The sequence below is a fragment of the Brachycentrus maculatus genome, unplaced genomic scaffold (assembly GCF_059751285.1).
Source record: "Brachycentrus maculatus isolate JH-2025_06_01 unplaced genomic scaffold, ASM5975128v1 h1tg000049l, whole genome shotgun sequence".
NCBI lineage: Eukaryota > Metazoa > Arthropoda > Insecta > Trichoptera > Brachycentridae > Brachycentrus > Brachycentrus maculatus.
This window is the reverse complement of record NW_028280803.1, coordinates 1085001-1098168: the sequence shown is the minus strand read 5'-3', so window position 1 is coordinate 1098168 and position 13168 is coordinate 1085001.

Genomic DNA, 13168 nt, shown 5'->3' with positions numbered 1-13168 from the left:
ACAATTTTAACTCTCTTAGGTAAAAACACAGGTATATAAAAACACAGGTATAGAAAAACGGGTATTCTACGTATAATGTATAACGTTGCGTCAAAGAATTATACCGATCCGTTAATTTAATTAGGAGATTTTAGGTTTTGAACAAACGATAGTTTGCATTTTAATTTATATAGATTATGGGTATTATTCTGGTTTTTCGTGAAACGAATATATCTTATGTTTCATGATTTATTTAATCACAACATTTTGAGTGTGTCCAAATACTTGTTGATATCTCATCAAATCTATGACGGTCGTCAGCCTCGTAAATGCCCAGACTTCCATATTCTTCTTCATCTTTGATAGGATGTCAAAAAATAATTTATTTAATCTACTTATCAATCAAAAGTAGCCAAAATACTTTTTTTTAAAAGTTTATTTCAAAACTTTATATAATTTGGTTATATCGGCTCCATACCATGATTACGCTATAAATATATTGTATGCGCTATAAATATATTCATCGCTGTAGGTAAAGTTATTTTGAATATAACTGAAGAGTTATTTAACCCTCTCCTACATAAAACACATTTGAGGTTTAAAAAAATTAAAGCCAAAAGTGCCACCGAATTGTTAAAAAATAACTTATCTTACAAATTTGTCAACAGTCTTGTCCGCCTCCGTAGTGTAATGGTCAGCACGATCGGCTATCGTTCTGGAGGTCCCGGGTTCGATTCCCAAGGGGGGTAAGATAAATAGAAATGATTTTTTCACTGTAATATTTATTCAATATTATCCTGAACTGGTACCTGAAGCGGAAGGCTGATCACCTTTCCTTCATGTGTAAACGATCAAGATTACACTACGATTTTATGACGCAGTGCCCTATGCACCATTGGGGTGCGGATAAGGGTTTATTATTATTATTTTTATTATAAATTACTTGAAGACTTCCTTGATCAAAATGCCACTATAGCGGATGTAAGAGAAACACTCTTTACATTTGCAAACGATGTGCCATTGTGCAAACAAGCATTGTGAAACATTGTGCCCAGAATGTTTTGAAGATTTGTATTCACGCATTAAAATTGTGTTCTTTTATTATTATATTATTATATTTCTTTCTTCTTTCATTTCTGATATTATTATATTTTTTTCGGTAAATTGTAACAAGATTGAAATTCATTGTAGTGTTCTTACGTTTTAGAAAAAAATACCCATTCACGTAATTAATTAATATTAAGCCTGATTTGAGAATAATTTGTAGTATTTGATAGATCAAATACTACAAATATTAGTCTGTTTATTGTTTCGGAATTCAGTTTGTGGTTAGACATGATGAATTTTAAAAGAAAACATTTGATTGTTGCTTACTTACATAACAGATAATTATTTAGGCTTTATTTTATGTTTAAACCTGAAGATAGAAGTTTAGCTTCCGAAACTAGTCGTTAAATTAAATAAATATAACACAAGTGGTAAAAAACAAATGTTTTCTTTTAAATTAGAAATTTATCTCATTTGTGGAATTGTAGTTTATTATTATTATTATAGGGAGCATAACATGGTTTTGTAATATTTTTATAATAATATTAATAAAAAAAAAATAAATAAAAAAAAAGCCGTAGTGTCCGCCTCTGTAGTGTAATGGTCAGCACGCTCGGCTACCGTTCTGGAGGTCCCGGGTTCGATTCCCAGGGGGGTCAAATAAATATAATTGATTTTTTCACTGTAATATTTATTCAATATTACCCTGGACTGGTACCTGAAGCGGAGGGCTGATCACCTTTCCTTCGTGTGTAATCGATCAAGATAACACTGTGTTCATATGAAGCATTGCCCTATGCACCATTGGGGTGCGAATAAGGGTTTTATTATTATTATTATTAATATTAATAAATTAAAAATGTAAATTACATGTATGGATAAGATTAAAATGTTTTTCTATTTTCCAATGTGACAAAAAAGTACAATGAATATGTGCAAATTATTAAGTAAATTAAAATATACATACATGTATGTAAAACGAATATACCTACATATGTATATTATTACAAATTGATTAAGAGGCGAATATTGTGTGGCGTACTATTTTCTATTTTTTCACGTCTTTCTTTATTTATTATTTACTTTGTTATAAAAAAAGGATGTTCAAGGGTTAAAGTGGGATTTCCTAGATAAAAGTATTTTGATGGGAATGTTTTAAATTGTGTATTATTGTCATTTTGGGAAAGGTTTTATTGCTGGCCTCACCGACACCGAACATTTGATACGACCATAACGATGGTCAAAATGCTAACAAACTCCATGAAACGAGATAAATAAGGAACAATAATAATAAACAAGATGACTTTCATTGTGATGTAATCATTTAATTAACATAAAACTATTTCAATATTTTGTTTCTCAGTAAATTACCGTGTATAATATTTTGAAACTGTTTTAAAACATGTCGCGTAGGCACACGTGGATATTTTAGGTGTAAAAATGACAACTTAATAGTCTTGAATTATGTCATAAAATCGTTGATCGATTTTGTTTTAGTAAAATTATCAGATTGATATAAATCATGAATCGTAAATTCGTGTGAAATAATTTTTTATTTTATTTTTTATTTTGACATCGCAACTTAGTGGAAAGATTGATAATATTATTTATTGATTCGGCATTAACTTTGTGGAATGACATATTGACAATTTAAAAAAAATTAAACACTTGAATGTACCACTTGATTAGTTTTATTTATATATACGACTAGTTTCGAAAACTTACAGAAGTTTTCAACTTCTGGAAAAACTTTAAACTTTTGTATTTTTTGACATCTCATCAAAGATGAAGAAGAATATGGAAGTCTGGGCATTTACGGGGCTGACGACCGTCACAGGCTCATGACGGTCGTCAGCCCCGTAAATGCCCAGACTTCCATATTCTTCTTCATCTTTGATGAGATGTCAAAAAATATGAAAATAACTTCTGTAATTGGAGATAATCCAGATTTTGTGAACAAGTATTTGGACACACTCAAAATGTTGTAAATAAATTGTCCGGCCAAATTATAAGCTTAAATAATAAAAATAAAAATGGTATTTTCTGGCGTTTCTCATGTGTGTGATTATAATCCAGGATTCGGACCTCACATACTAATATAAGAGTTTCTGCTTAGTAAAAAAGCTTCTTTTTTTAAATCTCACCAATAGATGTCTCTAGTGAAGTTCTAGTGATTCAAGAACAAGGTTTCTAAATTGGCTCAAATATACAGAACTTCCAAGAATTTGAGTAATGTGGTTGTCAATAATGGGTGGAATTGGTGAATGTTAAGTGTGTAAAGTGATCACTTAAAACAGCCTTTGACGGTCGTCAGTTTTGTAAATGCCCAGACTTCCATATTCTTCTTCATCTTTGATGAGATGTCAAACAATATGAAAATAACTCCTGCAATTAGAGATAATCCAGATTTTGTGAACAAGGATTTAGACACACTCAAAATATTGTGAATATAATATGTCATTTATTTACAAAGGCAAAGTAAAGAAATGGGAAAATGATAAAGAGTTATTGCTTTGAAAATTGTAAAATGAATTGTATTTTTTATTTTTAAAATTTTTTCGTCCTTTTTTTGGGTGTATATTAGATTTAAATAGATAATGACTGTAAAAAAAACTATGTAAAAATAGGAAGACCGAGAAAAACAGCAGAGGAAAAAAAGCAGAGGAAGACCGAGAAAAACATGGCACGATCAGGTATGCCAAATACTTGAATGTGGTCAGGTTAGGAGTCGTAACAATCGGCGGGTATGTATGAGGAGATGCATGAACGTGGAAGAGGCGAAGAATGTTTGCAAGGAGTGGTGTGGCGCTCTATTCTCTCTGCCTACCCCTGCGGGGAAGCGGCGTGATGGTTAGTTAGTTAGTTAGTTCATGTAAAAATAATTCCACTGACAAGACATACAAGGTGGCTTGGTGGGTCTCAAAAAATACATGTTAATTATGTTTTAAATTTTTTAAAGGAATGTATTTATTTATTTAAAAAAAAATTGATAGACAGTGTTAAAAAAGAACATGTTAAGTTAAAAATTTAGAAATACATTTTTACTCAAGTCTCTTGGGGCATATATAGTGGTTGTTTTTGCTGCTAAAACACTGGTCTAGACCTGTCTGAACAAAAATAAATTGATAAATTGACCTCGCGGGAATCCAAGAGATGTGAATGCTTTCAAAAAATACGAAATTCAACATAGAAGGTGAAACCTGTCAATTATTTTTTTTATATTATAATATAAACGAAGTAAATTATAGTAAAGTCTGGGTATTTACAGCGTTTCACAGGCTGGGTTAATTGATCACTTTATACACGTGTAATATTCACCATTCTAACTATGATTGACAAGCACCCTCCTCAATTTTTGGAATTTGTAGATGGCAATGATTTGGAAACACCAAAAAGTAATGATAATTTTTTTAGGGTAAATTCGGCAGTGATTGAATTGTGGTTCACAACGTTTTGAGTATATCCAAATACTTGTTCAAAAACTTGGGTCTCTACTTGGTGGTTTTAAGAAATTTATGTCCATGAATTAATAAGAAAAAATTGGATTTTAAGCAAAAGAAGTGTGTTGTTTTTTTAACAGTTAAAATAATGAAATATCAAAACTATGTTAAAAATACTTCAAGTCACATTAATAATAATGTGTGCAAAATACTTTTTGAGGACATGGTAAGTGATCCTTAGGTTAGTGAAAATGTGTTTTCTTTTCCATTTAACTAGACGGGGCCACAGCATCGCGTGGTCGGGGACACATAGTAATATATAAAAATTATAATATTAAGTTTGATAAAGTGTTATGTACAATTCCACAGAGCTGTACATATATACGAAATTTAAATTTAAACTTATCAAAGTATTTTATAATAAATTATGTCTTAATCAAACACTGAGTTTTTGAGTCTATTAAGTTGTATTTTATTATTAAAAAACATTTAAAAATCAATTTTGTGACATCTGTTTTGCCTAGTCATGGCATTTCCAAACGAATACCATAAGTAGGCGAAACAATTATAACAAAATTATTTTTTATGTGTTTTTTTAACAATAAAATACAGCTAAGTAGACTAAAAAAAAACAGTGTTTGATTTAACATTTAATACAAAAATTAAAATTAAGCTCTACAAATTAAGCACCAAATCTATAAATATTTTACAATGAATGCATATGCTCCACCTTTAGGTATGTACACCATACAATATATGTTCACTGTGTGGCGTGAGATAACTTCAGCAGATAGCAACATTGAATGGCACGTTCGATAAACTAACTACCTACCATTATCTATCGTTATCCACTTACCGAGCTTAGAGGAGAAGTAAGAGTAAATACCTTTATAAGGAACTGGTCGTATCATTCAATCAGTAGGTATTCCCTTTGTTAGTCTCGGTATCCGAAGGAAGCGATTCCTGTACCCTGTTCAGTTCAGAACTCGGGACTGTAAGCGTCCATTCTTCATACATGAACATTTTATGCCCATAAGGAGGAAGCAACATAAAAATAGTACTATAATTGCAAGTTTTAATTAAATCATCGCGATTGAGGGGAATCGAGATACAGTATTTTCATATTTTAATATATCTGAAGATCGATAGATGAAAAAGGTGCTTGACTGGAAGCCAAGAACAGGACGCAGAACCTTAGGTAGGCCCTAGACAAAATGACCCAATGACATTAGAAAAGTGGCAAGAAAGTGCACTGGAAAAGAGTCGCGTCCAACAGAGAACTATGGAAGTCCGAAAAGGAGACTTTTTTTCAATACTGGACACAAGAAGAATGCTTAAGTAAGTAAGTATTTTCATATCCGCAAGAACAAACAAACTAACTAACCACCACGCCGCTTCTCTGCAGGGATAAGCAAAGAGAATATAAAGCCAGAACAATCTGTCTTTCCAAAAAATATCGCCTCTTCCATATTCATGCATCTCCTCATACATACCTGCTGATTATTCTAACTCTTGACCTGAGCACTTACAGTTTTTTTAAATACTTGAACATGCCAAATTTTCCCTTTATACCCTATTCATGTATCCCACAACTTAACCTAAGCTAAATAAGCTTAACTTTAAACTTACTTAGTAAATATTTATTTTATCAAAATAAAAACGAAAGAAAACAAAAAATATATACTTAATCATGTATAAATATAAATAAACTTAATCGTAAATATAAACATTTCTAAAAATACGTATAAATATACTTAATCGTCATTTTTTTTAAAAATTCATGTGTGTACAACATTGTGAGTGTGTACAAATACTTGTTTATATATCTAGATTATCTCCAATTAGGGGTTATTTTTCACATTATTTATTTACATACTTCCATATTTTTCTTCTAAGATGCAAAAATATTTTTTTTGAAAACTATTATCGTAGAATTTTTTTTTGTAAAGGATAATTTGTTTATTAAAATATCAATAATTTATGATGAATAAGAAAAATGTTCCGTACCGATCAACGGAGAGGAATTACAGTTTCAACCAGCTATTCAATATTGAGGTTTGTATGCAAATATGTCCAGTTTAAGTACAATGGCGGGTAATTTATTACGACATATACAAAGTATAAAGAAAAATATGTACTTGAATCAAATTATAATAATGACAATAAAGTGAAACACGTGTTTGAAACACATGTGAAGATTTAAAGCCACTCAGATAACGTCTTTTCATTGCTTTTTTCCATAAAAATTACCATATTTTTAAAAGAATTCCTATATTTTATCACTGTGGGCTCGATAGTTCATGCTGGGATTTAATTATTACAAAATATATTTTCAAAAAAAAACATCATAAGAGACAAATAACAATGAGAAAAGACTTGGCACGATCAGATCTTGGTGTCGAAAGTCTGCATGATCGGAGGGCATGTGTGACTAGATGTATGGATGTGAAGGAAGCTAGGAGTGTATGACAGGATAGAAGGGTGCGGCGTTTCTGTCTGCCTACCCCTGCGGGGAAGCGGCGTGATGGTTAGTCTTAGATTAAAGCCTAGTATTCGTTAAATTTTAACTCAATTTTATTCAAACCCAGGTAACATCTGACGTATTTGGATTTTTTTAAACGCTGTTTTGGTATTGATTTTTTTTCAAATATAAAAATATGGTTTTGAAAAGAAAAGACTTATTGAAAGGTAGAAGGAAAAAAATATATAATTGACGAACGGCTCTTTGCGTTGGGGGAAGATAACTGAATTTTATAATTGCGAGTACGGTTTTAATAATTTATTAAATTATATCGATGCTTTTGGACAATTTATTAATCCTGTTGGACCGCAGTATTTGATCACTTACGAATTGAATATTAAAAATGAGCATGAAACATTATTCAATGACAATGACATTATAGAAATCCAGTTTTGAGTACGTATTGGAATCTCGCGTTACCGGTTTCTCGATGCTGAAGTTTTACAATGATGATGACTGATGATGTTGTCAGAAAACGCATTAAATTATTATCTCCGTTAGGCGTTGCATAGATAAGGGAAAAAATCATTAATATTATTTACACAAAAGAAAATTATACATTATGGAGACAATACAGACACACACACACATATGTGTGTATATATATATATATATATATATATATATATATATATATATATATATATATATATATATATATACATATATATTTAAAATCATATCGCTCACTCCTTTCAACAACGTCATAAATCAAAATACGTGATTTTTAAGGAGATCGTTTTTAAAGTGTAAAAATATAATACTTTATTTTAAAAATAAATATCAAGACACTTATTGAATTTTTTAGTGTGCAACAGATCTTTTTAGGTAAAATCTGAATGTTTTTTCTCCATTTAAAAAATATTAAGTATATTTAAAAAAAAATAAAAAACAATACATTTTCTTCAAAATGCAAAAACAGCACTTTCTGCTCTGCAGCGGGTAAATATTAAGTTGAAGATATGCCGGTTTTGCTGGGATAAAGTACATTTTATGGGCATTTCGAAAACATGCACAACTGAAAATTGACAATTTTTGAAATATGATGTTCTTGAAAGGAGTGAGCTATATGTCCGCCTCCGTAGCGTAATAGTCAGCGAGCTCACCAACAGTACCGGTGGTCCCGGGTTCAATTTCTTTCCTTCATGTGTTAACGATCAAGATAACACTGCATTTATACGATGCAGTGCCCTATGCACCATCGAGGTGCGGATAAGGGTTTGAAGTGAATATATACGTATAAATATATATGTATAAACATTTCTACAAACTAAGAAATCATGTTTTTTCGTAAGATTTATTGCGATTTAGAATAGGAAATGAGTTAGGCGGAGAACACAAAGCTTTTGATGCTATAATTATTAGGTATTTCACAAAGATGTTCACAAAAGAAATTATGAACGCTTCACGCGGAGTGAGGCTCGCTAATGATACAGATAAATATTTCTAATGTATGCACAAATTTTCTTAATGGCTCGGAGCGACGCAACAGGCCCAGTTTCCGAGAACTGAGAGCGACTAATACCAACCAATCATAACTCCGTGAGCCCGAAATACATCAGATGTAGGAATGAGATTTAACGTGAGTTTAGTTTGACAGCACATAAGACACAAATCATCGTCAGCGTAAACATGCACGATGTAAAATCGTAGGTTATGGCAGGGCTGAGCCAAACTCAAGAAACAAAAACAAAACGGATAATATATGACATGATTGAAACGCGCACGAACGGATTCCTTTTAATGATTCTTTTCGCAGATACGGTTATTTTTACATGGGAGTTGCAATTATAATTCACTGCGAGTGTTTTTGTCTAGAATTTTCACTCATGAATTTATAGTAACTTTAAACATAAAGAGTAAATCCACTCACGAGTAGGCATAGGCTATGAAACTTATAAAGTTGAAGCCTGAGTAGGGACATGATAAACGGTGTTGCATAAGCCGTAGCTAGATTTGAGAGTAACTTGGGCGTTAGGTAATTAAAAAAAAATCACCTTGCTTATTATGTACAAGGTATAAAGTTATAAACGGTTTTTGTTTCTTGTAGCTAAAAACATATTTTATATTAATCTGTGTAGGAAACAGGAAGGATAAACTAGTGAGGACCAGTCAGGAAGTTCTCAGCTTTTGATTATTGTTGGATGAAAACCACGAAAACTCTTCAAAAGAAGCCAGACTGTTGACTATCGTGAACAGATCTTCCATGCCACTAGAAGAAGACTTCTCTTGAGAAGTTATATGTAGTTTTCTTCCAGTAATCAGCAACTTCTGAACAGTTTCTGATTGGCTCACACTAGTTTGCCCTTCCTGTTCCCAATGCAGATTTTGAAAAAAAAATCTAGAAGAAACAAAAATCTACTTTTGATCTTTAAACGTTGTACACAGTAAACAAGGTAAATAATAAATGCAACTACCATCTAAAACAAAATCTGAAAAAAGATCTATTAACAATGATTTTGGACCTGCTTAATATGTTGTATATTATGTTTTAGGTTATAAAAGAAATAAACTTATGAATTCATTTATAAATCAAACACAGATTTTTTGAGTCTTCTAAGTTGGCTCAAAAGTCTGTGTTTGTATATTCTCAATATTATTAATATTTAAAGCATTTACTTTGTGGTTAGTCATTTTTACTTATTTTTTTAAACATTTTTTTTTAATAATATTAGTATGTAACAACTCACCGAGATTTTTATGTCTACAGGTTTCGAGACGTACCCGTCTCTTTGTCAGGACAATCACTACCACATCATGCAAACAGTACCACCCTTCACCACCATAGCACCATTTACACGCTCAAAACTACATAAAATGTCTAACACGTGCGATTTTTGGTCAACTTGATTCGATTTTTGGATGAATGTTGGTCTTCGTTCGACCAAAAATTGCATGTGTTAGACATTTTGTGTAGTTTTGAGTGTGTAAATGGTGCGATGGTGGTGAAGGGTGGTATTGTTTGCATGCTGTGGTAGTGATTGTCCTGACGAAAAGACGGGTAGTAAATGTTAATAATACACTAATATTATTAACATTTTTGTAAAAAAAAGGAAATCTGTTTTTATTTAAAAATTAATTCATAAATGGAGTTCTACAAATTAAACGCCAAATAAATAAAAACAAAAATAAAATTGTTTGTGTCAGCCCTGGTCGGGAGAAGGACTAGCATACAAATTAGGAGAGAAGGAACCGGAATCCAGGGCGGCTGTCTATACATGGTTTATCTGTCCACTTTAAGGGAACAACTCAAATCAATTACCATATGAAAGCTCCGCGGCATAGTATCCCGGCAGAGCATAGCCCGCGGCGGGAACTCACCTGGCATAGAACTGGGGAGCATAATCGAAGGCACCACACCCACATCGTAACACTAATTTATCTATTTATTATAATGTGAGGATACCTACGACATGGACCACAGACGTTGATGCCGATACCCTTCGGTTGAAGAAATATGAGATAATTAACTAATCGACTAGCTATCACGCCGCTTCCCGCAGGGGTATGGAGGCAGAATGAATATAATGCTACTTCAATATGTCTTCGCAAACAATCTTTGCCTCTTCCACATTCATGCATCTCTTCATCTGTGCTAGTAGCAGTCACTAGAAAGCCGAGTAGTATTGTTGTTTCGCTCTCTCGCTATGGTAGCTATTATGTTAAATTATTATATATATATTATTAAATGCATTTTTTATGCTTTTTTGTGCAACGGAAAATGATTTTGTTTTTTTTTTTCAAATAATAATAAAAGAAATTGGCAATGGTTTATTTTTTTTACTGTCACCTAAAGTGCAGACAGGGTGATCACACCTTGGCTTCATAAAATAAACGATCGAATTATCTATATTTTTTTACATTAAAATCATTGTTAACTTTGTGGTATGGTATTACTAATACGTTACTACCAGTTTGAGAATAATCATTCCATCACTAGTTCATTAAAATAAAATTATGACGGTCCAACATTTAAGCGAAAATAAAATTTTGAACATAACTCGCTATGGTAGCACCACGTATGTATATATTTTTTATATTATATAAGAGTGAAAGAAATAACTTGTCGCTAATAGACAAAAATTGACGTACTGATATGTAATTATGTAGATCTCGCGGCACCGACTAATTGTGGTTTTAATCAAAAAATATTTTTAAACATTTAACGATTTGAAATTATAATAAAGGAAGATCTTCTTTAATATTATTTTAAGATCACAACAAATATGGAGTAAGTAGCTCTTATGAAACCCCATGAATTTTACGATGGAGACCTTGGGAGAACAAAAGAAGTGTCGGAAAACCCCAAAAGAAATGGTCCGACGACATAGTTGCTGTGGGGGGTAAAAACTAGCTGCAAGCAGAAACCGATCAAATGAAATGGTAAGAAGAGGAAGAGGCCTATATCCAGCAGTGGAGGACAGAGAGCTTATAAAGATGAAGAAGAAGAAGAAGCTCTTATAATACTAAAATTGTCGAATAAACAATCATATTTATTAGATTTCAATCTCCCAGGTAGATCCGGGTAGGTAAGATTAAAAATTATTTTCATTAAATTAATTTATTCTCCTGTACATACTTTAAACAGTTAAAATTATATTCTTGAAGTACCGTTTCGAAATTATTTGTAATATGAATCTCATTGCAATATGCGCCATCGTAAAGCCTAGAATTCTAATTCAATAATCGTTTTCCTGAGGGGTGGTTATTTGAAGTGTGCCCCCAGCCCCCAACCCCTAGCCTCAGGCTTCGCTCCGTCAAAGATCTCAGAGGGATAAGTTTAAAAAGTTATCTTTATTTGCATACCTAATGCCTATATCTGGTCTAAACTTGGGGGACCAGAGAACTTCCTACCTCTGAGCTGAGCTTTCTATATCAATCTTCTCTACTACCTACGGAACTGGTGATCAATGATAATATAAATGATTTTTTGGCATCTCATCATAGATGAAGAAGAATATGAAGCGTGCTGACCATTACACTACGGAGGCGGACAAAAAAAGTAGGGAGGTGGTCTTTTTTTATATTCTTACTGTATTTTATTTTATAACTCTTATTAATTGATTATTTTTTGACATCTCATCCAAGATTAAGAAAAATATGGAAGTCTGGGCATTTATGGGGCTGACGACTGTCATAGGCTGGTTTAAGTGATCACTTTACACACGTGTAACATTCACCTATTATAATCCTTATTTTGAGAACCACACTAAACAAATTCTTGGAAGTTCTATATATGGTATATTTGAACAAATTTTGAAACATTGTTCTTGAATCACTAGAACTTCACTAGAGACATCTGTTGATGAGATAAAAAGAAGCTTTTTACTGGGCAGAAACTCTTATATTAGTGTGTGAGGTCGGAATGCTGGATTATAATCACACACACGAGAAACGCCAGAAAATATCATTTTCATTTTTATCATTTAAGCTTATAAGAAGAAGAATATGGAAGTCTGGGCATTTACGGGCTGACGACCGTCATAGGCTGGTTTAAATGATCACTTTACACACACACACAGATTTGTGAAAAGTATTTGGACACACTCAAAATGTTGTGATAATCTGTACTTTATAATTAATTATTTAAACACATGTTTTATGTTAAAGCTCAAATGTACACAGCGATCCATGGAAAGATCTATGCTTGGTATAAGTCTAAGAGTAAAAAAGAAATAAGGAAATTAGGAGCAGAACCTGAATAGCTGATATCATGGATAGACTGAAGAGGCTATGGGAAAGACATGTTGCAATATAAGACCCCACAAGATGGACCCCAAAAATTTAAGATGAAGACCTTAGGAGAATGAGGGAAGTATGGGAAAACCTCAAAAGATGGTCTGATGGTCCTACGATAGAGCTGCTGTGGGCGGTAAAAATAGGCTGTAAGCGGCAATCGACCAAAAAAACGTGAAAGGATACGGAAGAGACCTATATTCAGCAGTGGAGGACAGAAGGCTAAAGACAGAAGAAGAAGAAGATGCTTTGTGTTGACATCTCAACATAGATGAGGAAGAACATACATTATTAGTAATCACCATTGTCTAAGACCATTTTTTTTTATTTATGCAAACACGACTAGTTTCGAAAACTATAGATGTTCCTTAGAAACTAATCGTGTTATTTTTTCTTGCACGTTTTTCGCAGATACTTTGTTTTTAACCACTTTTTTATTGGTTTA